The sequence below is a fragment of the Felis catus genome, chromosome B3, assembly GCF_018350175.1.
Source record: "Felis catus isolate Fca126 chromosome B3, F.catus_Fca126_mat1.0, whole genome shotgun sequence".
NCBI lineage: Eukaryota > Metazoa > Chordata > Mammalia > Carnivora > Felidae > Felis > Felis catus.
Window position 1 is genome coordinate 53021503 of NC_058373.1, and position 14569 is coordinate 53036071.

The following is a 14569-nucleotide window of genomic DNA, read 5'->3' on the forward strand; positions in this document are numbered from 1 at the left end:
GGAGCCAGCCAGGCACCCGCAGAATAGGTTTTTTAAAAACGGTACAAAGAAGGGGTGAAGGAAACCATCAACAAAACCAAAAGATAGCTACTGAATGAGAGAAGATATTTGCAAATGACATATCCAATAAAGGGTTTGTATCCAAAATATATAAAGAACTTACAAAACTCAACACCCCCTCCCCCCAAAAAAATCCAAACTCTTTATTGGATATGTCATTTGCAAATATCTTCTCTCACTCAGTAGGCTATCTATGGGCAAATGGGCTAATATTGGCCTAATGGGCAAAAGACATGAATAGATATATTTCCAAAGAAGATATACAGATGGCAAACAAACTCATGAAAAGATACTCAACATCACTCATCATCAGGGAAATATATATCAAAACTACAATGAGATATCTCTTTACACCTGGCAGAATGGCTAAAATCAACAACCCAAGAAACAGCAGGTGTTGGTGAGGATGTAGAGAAAGAGGAACCCTTTTGCACTGTTGTTGGGAATGTGAACTGATGCAGCCAGTGCGGAAAATAGTATGGAGTTTCCTCAAAAAGTAAAAAAAAAAAAAAAAAAAAAAAAAATAGAACTACCCTACAATCCAGCAATCACACTATTGGATATTTACCCAAAGAATACAAAAATACTAATGCAAGGGATACATGCATCCTGATGTTTATAGCAGCATTATCTACAAGAGCCAAATGACTGATGGATGGATAAAGAAGATGTATATATATATATGGAATATTACTCAGTCATAAAAAAGAATAAAATCGTGCCATTTACAACAACATGGATGGAGCTAGAAAGTATAATGTTAAGCGAAAGAAGTCAGAGAAAGATAAATCCCATATGATTTCACTCATATGTGGAATTTAAGAAACAAAACAAACAAGCAAATGAAAAAAAGAGAAACATTAGGTTAAACAAAGTTCAACAGTTTTCTTAATACAGAACTCATCGAAGTCCTTCATATTCAAATGGACACTTTGAATCTCCAAGAAAGAAGTTATAAGTACATTACTTTTGGCCCCAAAATTCTTTTTTTTTTTTAATTCAAAGAACATCTATGCTCAGGAATGATCCATGTGAAGGAGCCAAAAGATAGAAGAAATGTAGGTTCCTGAGTCACTGCTTGGAGCTTCCCAAGAGAGTAGCCCTACTAGAACAAGTGATGGGCTATTGGGTGGGTGGGAAAGACACTCTTATTACGTTCAGCCACTTAACCCCAGGATTGTTTGTAATAGCAGTTAGATTATGCTGCCTAATGCCAAATGCATGCAGGTTTTTAAGTTATCTGCCAAAGAACAGATCATCTTTTTCAGTCTGGAGAGCTTTTGTCACAAACAGTCACAAACAATAAGCCACAAGGATTGCAGCCTTATTAAGTACAGGGCATTGTGATAAGCACTTTGCAAACATTATCTCATTTAATCCTCTTGACCACCTACTAAGGTAAATACTATCACTGCATCATTTCACAGATGAAGAAACTAAAGCTCACAGAGGTTAATAACTTGGAAATAGAAGTCCAGAATATGAATTCAGGGCAACTGGCTTCTGTATCCTTGCTCTTAATCACACTGAGGTCCTGCCAGGTAAGCCCGGGTTATGAGGTCAGAAAACCTGGGTTTCGGGTGCCATGTGTTAATTACCTAGACCAACAGAACATAAAAATGACTGACAGACTTTCAGTCTTTTTATTTAGGTGAGTGCTTCTCAACCAGAGGTGATTTTGACTATATCTGGAGACATTTTTGATTGTCACAGCTGGGGAAGTGCTACTGGAATAGTACCTCTGTAGCCAAGGATCTGCTAAAACATTGTATGGTGCAAAGGACAGCCCCACATACACAACAAAGAAGTATCTGGTCCAAAATATCATAGTGCCAAGATTAAGAACTCTGACCTACACATCTTGTATATTTTCCTGACAGCCCAAAGTGTCCAGAATAAATATATACTCTTGGTTGGAATAAAAAGCATGCTTGAAAAGTCTGCTTTCTGTCTTAATACCTAAAAAAGTAGTGAAAGCAGTAACCAACAAGTGGCTTTTGGTGCTCAGAGATGTTGAGCCTTGGCCATCGTGGGAGGGAGTCCAGCCCAAAGAAGACTGGCCACGGATAAAGAATGTGGTTTGGCAAAATCTCAGGAACAATATATGGTGGCAGAATAGAAATTCTCTTGAAAGAATGCCAAACCTTTTTGGTTTCCTAGTAACATGATTTTCCTGAGATTTCTCTTATATTTGAATTTGCAATATCCCTATACCTATTTTAAATCAAGGCAACAAAAGAAATTAAAAAAAAAAAGATGACATAACAGAATCAGAACTTCCTGGAGAAGGAGGGAACCCTAAAAGACACCTGGTCCATTCCCTGCCCACCCCTCTGATGTATGGTGCTGCTGTTTTAACATCATATGATTGCAGGGTGGGGATGTCACCATCACAAGGATCCTGTTCCATTTCCAGAATATTCTGTAGAAAGCTCTCCTTCCCAAGGGCAGAAACTATCTTCTCTGAACTCTAATTCAGTCCAATGTCAGAAGTTGGTGAGGGAGGTAAAATAGGCACAAAGAAAAAGGGATGGGAAGTGTCCTTTGGTGAAAGCTTACTGGTCCCAGGCAGTGTACTTGGCACTGTATGTGTATTATTTTTATTCCTCCAACAATCCTTCTAATCCTTCCACTCCTCAGTTCTCAGCAGACTCAGGTTAGTGATCATGCACAGCCTCCTGCCAATGCCTATTGTCTCTTCTCTCAATGAAACATCTATTTTCACATAGAAACATCTCTTTGACATCCTGTTAATTAATTAATTAATTAATTAATTAATTAATTAATTCAGCACATATTTACTGAGCGCCTATGATATTCCAGGCTTGTGTCAGATATTGGTGATACAACTGTTGGTAGGTTGGCATCTAAGGACAGCAGGACCACCCATACTGTTGGCAAGAGAAGCCCTCAGTTTGGGGGCCATTATTGTCTGCACCAAAAAATCTGCAGGCTAAAACCCTACTCGCTGGCCTACCACATCAAGGATTCATCTCAGAGAAAGTGATGTCTAACTGGAAGGTAAAGGTCAGATACAGAGGGCTTCACCAGGTGCTGGAGACAGGGAATCATTCCAGGCAGAGGGAGTGGCCTGCGTGAATACCAGGAATGCACTCAAGGCACTGAAAACAGGTCCATGCGGCTAGAATGAAGAGTAAGGATCTGGGAGAAGCAAGAGTGATGCAGAGCATGGGCCCAGACTGTGGTGAGCCCTTCAGGTCATGTGAAGGATCTGGGTCTTTAGCCAAAGGACACCGGGACCACCGAAGCTGGGAGCAACAGAATTGATTCAACTTTAAGAAAGCCAGTCTTGAAAGCTGTGTGTAAAATGGGTCAAAAGTTGCAGAGGGGCCAGGAACTCTAGCTGGGAGGCCCTGTAGTTGTCCTGCGTCCTGTGGTGGGGTAGGGAAGGGTTGTTGATAGTGGGGATTGAGAGGTATAACTATGGTGATGGAGAGGTTGGAAGAGCTTAGCCATTGCCCATAATCTCCATCAATTCATCTACAAAGTCACCCTAACTAAACAGATCCTCAAATTTAAAGCAGGATGTTGGCTATGCACCTGTAGCTTAAAAAAAGGCCCCGCATTCTGCCTCTCTTCCACCAGAAGCCTCCCTATAGTGAATTTTACCCTTGTCTACTCTAAGGGTAGACAAGAATTGGTATTTGACATGGGACACAGAGAGGGAGAGGAAGTAAGGATGCCCCCAATCCCTGGCTTAAGCAGCAAGAAGATGATAGAGTCTTTCAGAAGCCTGGAAAAAGAGCATGTTTAGTGGGGAGGAGCCATATAGAACAGAGCAGGGGGCACCTGTGGGTAGTCCAAGTGCAAGGAGAAGGATTGGGAGCCCCAGGAGAATCAGGGTGCAAAAGAAGACAGAGGACAAAAGGATGAGCCTGACAGCAGAGTGAACAGCCCTTTGACCTCCATGAAATATTCAGGAATGTCTGTAAAACTCTCAAAATGCTTGCCACGATGGTTGTTCCATGGAAACAAGTGTGACTGAGCTCTGCATCTGGGTGGATGTGAGAGAAAACAGGATGCAGGAAACAGAAGCTAAGGGGACCCCAAGATTGCCATACCCAGGGCTTCATCAGGCCATGGAAACATGTAGGATAGCAAGGAGGAGGGGTGTCTAGGGAATTCCATCTAAAATTCAAGGAAAGTGGGAATCCCTAACCCACATCTGAATTATACACATCTGGGCCTTTGGTACAGGAGTTAATTTGCAGAAAGAGCTCCATTGCAGTACCAGTACCCCTCAAAAAAAGGTTGAAAACAACAGCATCAAAAGGGAATATTACTCAGCCATAAAAAATAATGAAATCTTGACATTTGCAATGACATGGACTAAGCCAGAGAGTATTATACTAAGTGAAATAAGTCAGTGAGAGAAAGAAAAATATCATATGATATCACTCATATGTGGAAGGTAAGAAACAAAACAAATGAACAAAGAGAAAAAAGAGAGAGAGGCAAACTAAGAAACAGACTCTTAACTATAGAGAACAAACTGATGGTTACCAGAAGGGAGGTCGGTGGGGGGATGGGTGAACTTAGTGATGGGGATTAAGGAGTGCACTTGTGATGAGCACTAGGTGTCATATGGAATTGTTGAATCACCATACTGTACATCTGAAACTAATATAGCACTGTATGTTAACTAACTGGCATTTAAATAAAAACTAAAAAAAGCAGGGGTGGCGGAGATAAACCTCCAATGATGGAATGGTATGTTACTGTGTTATTAGAGCCACACTTGGTAGCAGAGGGGGAGTTTTGGCACCTTCCAAATCACACTCCCTGAGAGCAGCTGACTCCTTTGTGCCCCAGGGTACCCCCTGAAGAAGTGATCTGGGGAGGCCTGGGGAGGGCTGACCCTCTCTCTGCTGGTCAGGGGTCTTACCAGCAATCCCTGAAGAAGTGGTGAGACCCAAATGAAATAGCAACAGAAAACAACTTATACCGAGATGCCTCTCAATGAACCTAGGGAAATTGTGTACAATTCTGTGTTTTTGCCATTATTCCTGGAAATGAGGGGCCAACTTTCCCTATGAGTTTTACATCTGGGGGCTGAATGAAAACAGACTTAAACAGTTGCACAGAAGCTTCATAATCTCCTGGAAATCTCTTGGAACACTGAGGTAAATGTGGAAATTAAAGAAAAAAAAAGACTTTTCTGAAAAATAATTTGCAGTTTGAATGTTATCTGAAAACATTTTTTACATCATGTACATTTTCATTTCAGGCTCATCTTGTTGAAATAGCACTGTCTTTGTTCAATTTTTGTTTTGTTTTGTTTTGTTTTGAAGCACGTAGTTATGCAAGAAGAGGCCTATGTTCCGCCTGCTAATAGAGTTTTTTGGGTACTTGTGCTGCATGTACCCACCTCCCCACCCCCCCAATATAGTTAATTGACTCCTTAAGACTAAAAGGGTCCCGTTTCTCACTGTATCTTCAGCATGCCCAAGATCACACCTCACAAATAATAGGTGCTCAGTAAGAACCTGAAAATCTGAAGGAAATTGTGTGGGAAGCAGCAGCATGGCCTTTTCCTCAGGAGGGAAAAAAAAGTCATAGGGCAGCCATCTCAAAGGGCACTTGGTCTTCTGTTCTGAGTGTTCCAAGATAGCAGCGGCCAGGCCATAATTAGTTTTGTATCCCCAGTCCTCCATACCCAGAAAGTACTTAGCAAATGTTTGATGGAAAAGAGCAGGCATGAGGGCCAGGAAAAAGAACATCTATATATCAAGGGAAGTACTACAAATCCAGGCCTTTCTCCCTCCTGCCATCAGGGAACTGTGGGCTGGAGGAGCTGCTGGCATAACAGAGCCATCACTGGTGAAGAATGGCAGGAAAGTTTCCAGGATCTTCATTCCTGGTGGGTAAACAATGTAGGCAAGATGCACAAATCAGTTCCTAATGCCTGGAGCTACACAGCACAGAGCCTCATAATCTCCATTCAGAACTTCCTTCTGAATACATTCAACTGTTAACATTTTTCCAGGAGGAGCTCTGGGGAAAGACAGATTTGGGTTTCAGCCCAAACCTCACCAATGACCACACTTATGTGACCACGGGCAAATGACTTAGCCTTTCAGAGCCTCCATTTTCCCATCTGTAAAATAGAGATAAAATTTAGTAAGGCTGATTCATTGGGAAATATCAACACATGTAAAGCACAGTGCTTAGCACATATCAAGCACTCAGTGAATTTCCAGAGGGTAAGAGAGACTTACCCAGGGTGGGCCCTGACCAAAAGTGTGAGGTGGCACATGTCCGTCCAATAAGCCCTTTCATAGCTCCTCTCCCCTGCAGTGATTGCATGCAAACAGGCTCAACCTCAGGAATGGGGTGGGAGGACTAGCTGGGAGCATAAGGGGTGGCACTGATACAGGACCGGGCAGGGCTGGGGTTAAGGGGAACCAACCTGCAAGGTGGCCTGCTCCAACCCTGGTGTCAGGGGTGGAGGGCCGGGGGTGGCCAAGTAAAGGTTATAGAGGCCCAGGGAGGCCCCCATAGGAGGTTGCAGAGGGATGCAGGGGGAGGTATGGGGGTTATTTCCTCAAGGAAACTGGCAGGCAGTTTCCAGGGCCTCATCCAGGCAATCTGGGGCTCCAGACTGCACTCCTGGGCCCTCTGGGAGGGAGGCTATCATCCATAGTTTACTCCAAGCTTTCCAGGCATGTAGACTATGAATCAGGAGTAACTGCTCCTACCCACCACCCTCTCTGACTTCCTCATGGACCACCCTCACCATGCTTCCCCTGAGCTCCCAGAACCCCTCGCTGGTCCTCCAATATACCACCTGATCTCCCGCTCAGATCTTTGCCCCCACTGCTCCCTCTGCTTGGGGTGCCTTCCCTATGTTGCTCACTGGCTTGCTCACCGCATACAGCTTCTGCCTGGCTGTCACCTCACCCAAGAGAACTTCCCTGCCTGCCCATGTGAAATATCACACACACCTTCCCCCATCCCCACCACTCTCCAGCCCCCTTACTTTCTTCACAGCACTTATCACCATCTAACCCATGATACACCTATTGGTGAATTTACTGTCTATCTCCTACATAATGTATGCTCCATGAGGGCAGGAATGTGTTCACTCCAGTATTTCCAGAGTCTAGCCAAATGCCTGGCACCTGAGCATGTAGCTCAATCAATATTTGATGAATGAATCAGTGAACGAGTGAGTGAGTGAGTGAGTGAACTGCCAAACCCTACCTACTGGTAGGTGAAGGATACCAGCATTCTGGGCTGGCTCCAGAGCAGGCCAGAACTGAGCCAGGACCTCATGAAGCTCACATGTACCAGTTGCCAGTGGTTGGGAATGGGGAGGAGGGGCTGAGTGCAGAGAAGGCAGAAGCTCACCCTGGGGCTCCCAGATACCTACTTTTACTATCCATCTGAGGATATTTTTTATTACGGGACTCTTGTACTCTGAAAACTTGCTTTTGATTCAGTAGCATGAACCACTTGATGGTGAAACTTCAGGCACTCTGGCCAGCAGAGGAGAGGTGTTGAGCTGTTTGCCTCACCCAAATCGGACCCCTTGAGTCACTTCATGCCTACTTGTAAGGCTAACTCCAATAGCAACCAAAAGGTCATCTATGCAGACAAGTAATTACAGAAGTTTGAGAATTTAAGTCCTAGTTTCAGTGGCATTAGCCAGATGAATGATGGCTTGTGGCTAGAGCTTGGATAGCATTCTTGCCCACAGGTCAGGGCTTTTTCTCTGCGGTGCTTAAAATCAATGTCTGGCAGAGGACACAGCGAGCAGGGTATCATTACTGTGAACAATTCATGACCCAAAGTGCAAGAATGTTCAAGCCCCACTCAGAAGCCCATGGTCATTACGCTTGCCCAATCTGCTCATGGCTGACGAATTATTTCAATACCAAAAACACATTTCTCTAGTTCCTGTCCATATGTGGGAAGAAGTGGCAAATGTCTCTCTGTGACAGTGCCCAGAAATAAGCAGACTGAGACTGTCACATTGGTGAGTGTGACAGAAAACTCACCCACAGCCATGGCCGACATCTGAGAGGTTTTCCCAAGAGCCTTCTTGAAGAAGCAATGATATTTTCCAGGGGAGGGTGGGGCATGGTGATGATAATATGGAACAGGCAAAAGAAAACAAAACACCCCATTCTGAAAGTGTGAGTTCAGAAAGTGATGATTGTGTAAGAGGCTCGTCCCTTGTAGATGGGTCACTGCTCTCACTCCTGCAGCTCACTTTCCATGCCTGCTGCATCCCAGGGCACCAAATCCCTCCTCAGCCAGGACCAGTTACAACAAAATCCCACTCCCAGGAAAGAGATGTACCTGCACAGTGTTCACTTGGATGGGTTTTGATCTATGCCTGGAGAAGCATTCTAACTTATGTGGGCCTCAAAGTTGTCATCAGTACCCACCATAACTGGAAAGTGAATGGAGTTTGAATCTCAGGTCTCCCAGTTAGCTGAGTGACCCTGGACAACTTATTAACCTCTCTGAGCCTCAGCTTCTTCATTTGTAAAATAAGACAACTTTATGCCCACGTGGTTGTTTCATCAGGATTAAATATGATTAAGTAAAATTGGGTACATAAAGGATCTATAACATGCCTGGGAGTGCTCAATAAACATTACCTTCCCTAAGCCCCTCATTATTTTGCTTACTGAATAATATTACTTTGCAGTGAATAATTATTCCTTTTAAATTCTGGTCTAGGGATGTCTGGGTGGCTCAGTTGGTTAAGCATCTGACTCTTGATTTTGGCTCAGGTCATGATCTCATGGGTTTGTGAGATTGAGCCCCATGTCAGGCTCTGCACTGACAGTGCAGAGTCTGCTTGGGATTCTCTCTCCCTCTCTTTCTGCCCCTCACCTGCTTGTGCTCTCTCTCCCTTTCTCAAAATAAATTATGGTCTAGACTGCCCCTTTTAGTTTCTTGTATTTTATTTTAGAGAATGTAGAATATTTTGGTTTTTAGCTATAGTAAAGCAATGTTGGAACCAACTCAGTCTAAGAACACTCTCAAATACTAGAGCGATTTGAGGGACATTTGTTCTCCCATTAATTTATTTATACCCCACCTTGCTCCAAAAGTATTTTGAGGAGGCTTACAAATATAAATATAGGAGGATACAAAGAGGGAAGAGTAGTTGTTATAAGTTGGTCACAAGGTTGACCTGAGCTTCCTAGAAGCCAAAGCAAAGAGGGGATGCTGAGCAATGATAAGATTCACAGTGTTTGTTAGATACAACCTGCTCCCAGGTGGTATAATTATTCCTGCACTAAGCTCTAAGTGAACTCTGTCCCATCCTCAACACTATCTCCACAGAATAGCTGTCTCTGATCCTGTCTGTTGGTACAAAACAGGGCACCACACCTGAGGGCTGCTCAAAAGATCCAGGGGTAGGATTTTATTCACAGTAATCAATAAAATGTACATCTGTTCCAGTTACTAGGTATGCATAACATACTGCCCCAAAACTTAGAAGCTCACGACTACCATTTTATCTTGTTTATAATTTTGTGGGCCAGGAAGCTGGGCAGGGAACACCAACAACAAACAGGGCAGGGAACAACTTCTTAATAGGAGGCCTATCAAGGTTATGCTGTAGAAAGGCATATGTATGGGAAACACTGTTGCTGCCATCTTTGGAAAATACAATCTGCTATATCATCACCCATAAGCACTATATCCTGCAACCAAGCTTTTGGTAAGAATTGAGTAGAAGTAAAGTAGATATAAAAGGCTTAAAGGTATCTTTCTGGTGCCAAACACCAGGTGAGGAGGTCTTGGCTTAGTCTCAGGGGTATATTGCAGGTTTGACAGTCACAGTGACAATATGCTAAATGTATCAACAGATCTGGGTCTCCATGAGCATCATTCTACTCAGGCTGCCTTAACAAAGTACCATAGACTGGTGCTTCTCACAGTTCTAAAGGCTGGAAGTCTGAGATCAGGATACCAGAACAGTCAGATTCTGGTGAGAGCTTTCCCCTCACTGGTTGCAGATGGCTACCTTCTCACTGTGTGCTCACATGACCTTTTCTTTGTGTGAGCATGAATATGGGGGACAGGGAGATGGGGAGGACCTCTCTTATATCTCTTCTTATAAGGGCACTAATTCTGTCATAAGGGCTCCACCCTCATGACCTCATATAATCCTAATTAACTCCCAAAGGCTCCATCTCCAAATACCATCACATTTGGGTTAGGGCTTCAATGTATGAATTGAACACATTCAGTCCATAACACCACAATTACAGACATGCCAGCATTCAGTAGAAAATGACATCAATTCCTGAATATTTCCCAATATCTGGAGTCTTTAATCAAGTAGACACATCACCCCCACACATGAATTTTTCACTTTCTTTCCAACTTAGTCTTACAGCTAAAACTCAAGCCAGAGACTATGACATAGATATAAATAGACCCAGAGCATCATTATATATAATTTGGAAAGGATTTCACGGGTGTACATCTGTAGGCAGTTCAGGCACACTTTCAAGCTGTGTTTACATGATATCAAACATCTGGATGAAAACTGAAAAAAATAATCAATTTGGACTGGAAACAAAACAGAAGTACAAATCTCAGTGCATTGGTCCTTGGAATACCAAATGCAGAACTGATCCCTTTACCCCAAGAAGGAGATAATCATGCACAAGAAGAGCCATTGAAATGGCCAAGGGGCAAAAGGGGCTTCCATGGGAAGGCAGACTTTAAAAAACAGAACTCCATTATGCAAACAGGGGATGTGGGAAGGGATGAAATCAAGGACCATGAAAAACATAAAGAATAAAAATCTTAAAGAATCAAACTTCTGGAACCAGGAGCTTTGAAGCTTGAAGGCCATGATTTTAGCCCAACTGAAAACCCAATAAATCCTGGCTATCGGGGAAAGGGGTGTCTAAGAAACTCAAACTGCAGAAACCTTTCTAAAATGCACTTCTTCCCGAGCCTCCTCTAGAGAACACACTATCCCTAGATCACCACTATGTGTATAGTCATTATGCCACATAACCTCAAGTCCCAGTGATCCCTGCTGAATGACCCCGGGCCCCAAAATACCTTAGTTCCTGGGTCTGCTTTCTCAGAGGACTTCTGCTTTCTCTTTCCATCATTTCTCAGCTTTCTGTTCTTGTGGCATGATGAAGACAGGTTCCCTTAGATGCAGACCCTGAGATAAGGATTGGAGGGCAAGTTGTTTGTTTGGGAGATGATACCAGGAAGCACCAGTAGGGGGCTGGGAGTGACAAAGGAAAGGGGAGGCAGCCCAGACAGGCAGGTGCATTACTTACAGGTGCAATTTACTTACCTCCAGGAGCAGCTGGGGCTCAAGGCACTGAGACTTCCACAACACAGCGCAAAGCTGTCCCACATAGGGGGAAGGAACCTAGATTTTATCCCCAAATCCTGTCTGTCATTCTTTAAAGGCTGCTCCCCGTAGCTCCCTGGCACTTCCAGAAGCCTGAGGGTGTTGGCAGTAGGAAGCTGCCAGGACGTAGGGGAGGTGAATGTGCAGGACAGAAACTCCTCCTCTGTGGCTCTGGAGCTGCACAGAGGGGGCCTCCACCCTTCCCTCTCATCCTCACCCCTGACAGAAATTCAGGGTAAAGAAGGAAAACTAGACTATGACTGAGAGCCTAAGGGACCCTCCTTCAAGTAATAGTTAACTTCTGTGATAGTCCAGGAGCCTTTACTGTCTAACTTCCCCTGGTTCTTGGTTATATTCTTAAAATGCACTGTAAGACAACTGGTTGTTTAAAAGAAATTTTTTAAACCACTCAAAAATATCCAATCAAACTAATTTTTGAAGTAAAGTAAGAGTCCACAAATTGCAGTGTGTATTAGGCAAACTCTCTGGAGAGGAAAACTGACTTGTTTGCATTACCTCAAATGATAGGATACAGCCAGACCTCCAAAAGAGTCAGTGTCCAGGGTGGGGCTACAGTCTGAAGAAGGACACATGAGTGCAAGTGGGGAAACTGAGGTAGAACCAAGCACATGGGTTCAAGTATACATGAACTGTGGGGCAAAGCCAAGGAGAAACTGTGGGTCACTGGACATGCAGGGTCCAGGGTACGCTGGACGCCAGGTTACAAACAAGACTCACCCCCTCCCTCATCTTGGCAGTGGAAGGGACTTGGTGAGGAGAGGCACAGGCATGACAGGAAAGTGAGGGGCATGTTCAAGACACGTGAGATGGCAAGCTGAAGGTCCTCAGAACTGGCCTGTGAAGAGGGCTGTGATAAACATCCCTTATTTAAAGTCACATATCAAGGTCATGAACAGCCAGGACAAAAATCCAGGTGTCTTCACTCCACCACGGCAGAAATTACCCAACAGTTAGTGGTCCAGGGGAAAAGCCAAGAAGAAGAAGTGGGTTCCAAGAAAACCATGGCATGCTGGCCTCAAGTTCCTGTGAGGATAATTCCAGGGAGAAGGAACCCAGGCCAAGCCAGAGAGTCAAAACTTCCAGCCATCACAGCAAAGCACCCTGGCTGACAGGAAGGAGACAGGCTTTATGCTGGGGAGAAGAGGAGCAAGGAACCCACATGACAGGGATAGGGCTGCAGCAAACAGAGCCAGAGAAATTAAGTGTGGGGCAAGAAAGAAGCAGAGAGAGGCTGAAATGGGGTGGGCATGGAACAAACCCATCACTGCGTAGTCTCTGGCTAGTTCTTTGTTTTGACATGTATTCAAGGCTCTTCTGTGCATGGGGAGCAGAGTAAGATAGTAAAGACACAGCTCTCAGATGAAAAAGACAGAGCTTGAGCTCTGGCTTGGGTGTAGTGGGATTTGGGCAAGGCCGGGGAAAATGTTGTTGCAGCAACCAAAGACACAGGTGAAGAGCTGGGAGGAGGGAAACTGCAGATTTGGAAACGAAAAGATAAAATCAAGAGACCTGTGGAGAGGGGCGCCTGGGTGGCTCAGATGGTTAAGCACGGGACTCTTGATTTCAGCTCAGGTCATGATCTCACAGTTCGTGGGTTTGAGCCCTGTGTCGGGCTCTGTGCTGATGGCTCAGAGCCTGGAGCCTGCTTCGGAATATGTGTCTCCCTCTCTCTGCCCCTCCCCCGCTCATGCTCTGTCTCTCTCTCTCTCAAAACTAAATAAATATTGAAATTAAAAAACTTACAGCACAGAGCCTGCTTATAATTCTCTTTCCCTCTCTCTCTCTCTCTGTCCCTCTCGCTCATGCGTGCGCGCTCTCTCTCAAAACAAATAAATAAACTTTTAAAAAAGGAGAGAGAGACCTATGGAGAAATAGCATTAGAATTTGATAGGACTATGGGTGCCAAAGTGAAAGAAAAACAAAAATCAAAGAACTAATTTGAAGACTCTGAGCATGAGGAACTGGGAGCTGTTGGCACCTTGGGTGCTGATGGAGACTTTGGAAAGATGTGATTATTTGGAACTGAGAGTCCACGTTGCACTGACCCCACCCTCCACTCTGTATCTGGGAAGGGAGAGAATGATGGGGCTAGGATCCAGCGTCCAGAGCTGACCTCGCCCCTGTGTGCCACTCCCCATTCCTATTAACTCTTGCAGCAATGTCCTGCACTACGGAAGGTGATAGGTATCCCCTTCACTTGTTTCCCGGGACAGAAACCTAATACTTGATCTTTGGACTCATCAACTTCATCAAAAGAAATGAAAGTATGAATTATACGAATGTGAAGGGTGAACTGAGTTCCTGGATTCTTGACAATGATCTGACTTGACAATCCACACTGGAAAAAAGTAACACAGAATTTGGAATACCATTAAGCCAACTGGAAATATGGTATCAATGTGTCTGTTTGGGGGGAGGATTAGTGCTTTTGAACAAGGTCACTGTGACTCAAATATTGTAATGATGTTATCCTGAAAGAGCTTCAATAAAGCTAACCGCTTGTTAATGTCTAGATAATACAAATTTGGAAAGATCTAAAATCCAGCTAAAACTGACAGCCAAAAAAGAAAGTTGTTGAAACACTGAAAACTACCATGGGATGATATGTGGTAATGGTTTGAACTAAAATAAATTTGATATTTTTGGCTATGGGAGGATTTCCCACCTATGCCATACTGTCTGAGATGTTAAGATGATCACATCCACAGGCAAGAGGCCAGGGAAGTAATAGAGGTAGGCCCAGGGGTCCTTCCAAGGGATGACACTAATTTATGGCTTTCCTCAGAGAATGATCAAAGGTTTACAGCAACCAGGAATCAGATCCAGTGCTTGAAAGATTTCTCCCTTAAAAGTGTTGATGGCTTCAACCAGGCAGATGGGCTTTGAACACAGAAGGGAGGAGTCAATTAAAGAACAATGCTAAGAGAAGACTTGGTGGGAAAGAAAATGTTGGCTAGAGAGGAAAGAGAACTGGAAAATTTAAAAATCCAGAAGAGGAGAGGGGAGGGGAGGGAGGAAGGGAACAGAGGGGAGGGAGGAGGAAGGGGAAGAGATGGATGGGAGGGGGAAGAAGGAAGCAAGAAGGGGAGGAGAGGGGCGAGAAGAAGCGGGATA

The 14569-nt window shown here is 44.2% G+C and overlaps 1 protein-coding gene across 1 annotated transcript in view; it reads right to left on the reverse strand.

The window, feature by feature from the left end:
* Positions 1 to 14569, reverse strand: part of LOC123385942 (translation initiation factor IF-2-like) — a 64146-nt gene that overhangs the window by 41843 nt on the left and 7734 nt on the right. Inside the window, exon 2 of the mRNA XM_045059326.1 lies at positions 11128 to 11236. The gene's annotated coding sequence lies outside the window, so the exon portion shown is untranslated. The remainder of the gene's footprint in view (positions 1 to 11127; positions 11237 to 14569) is intronic.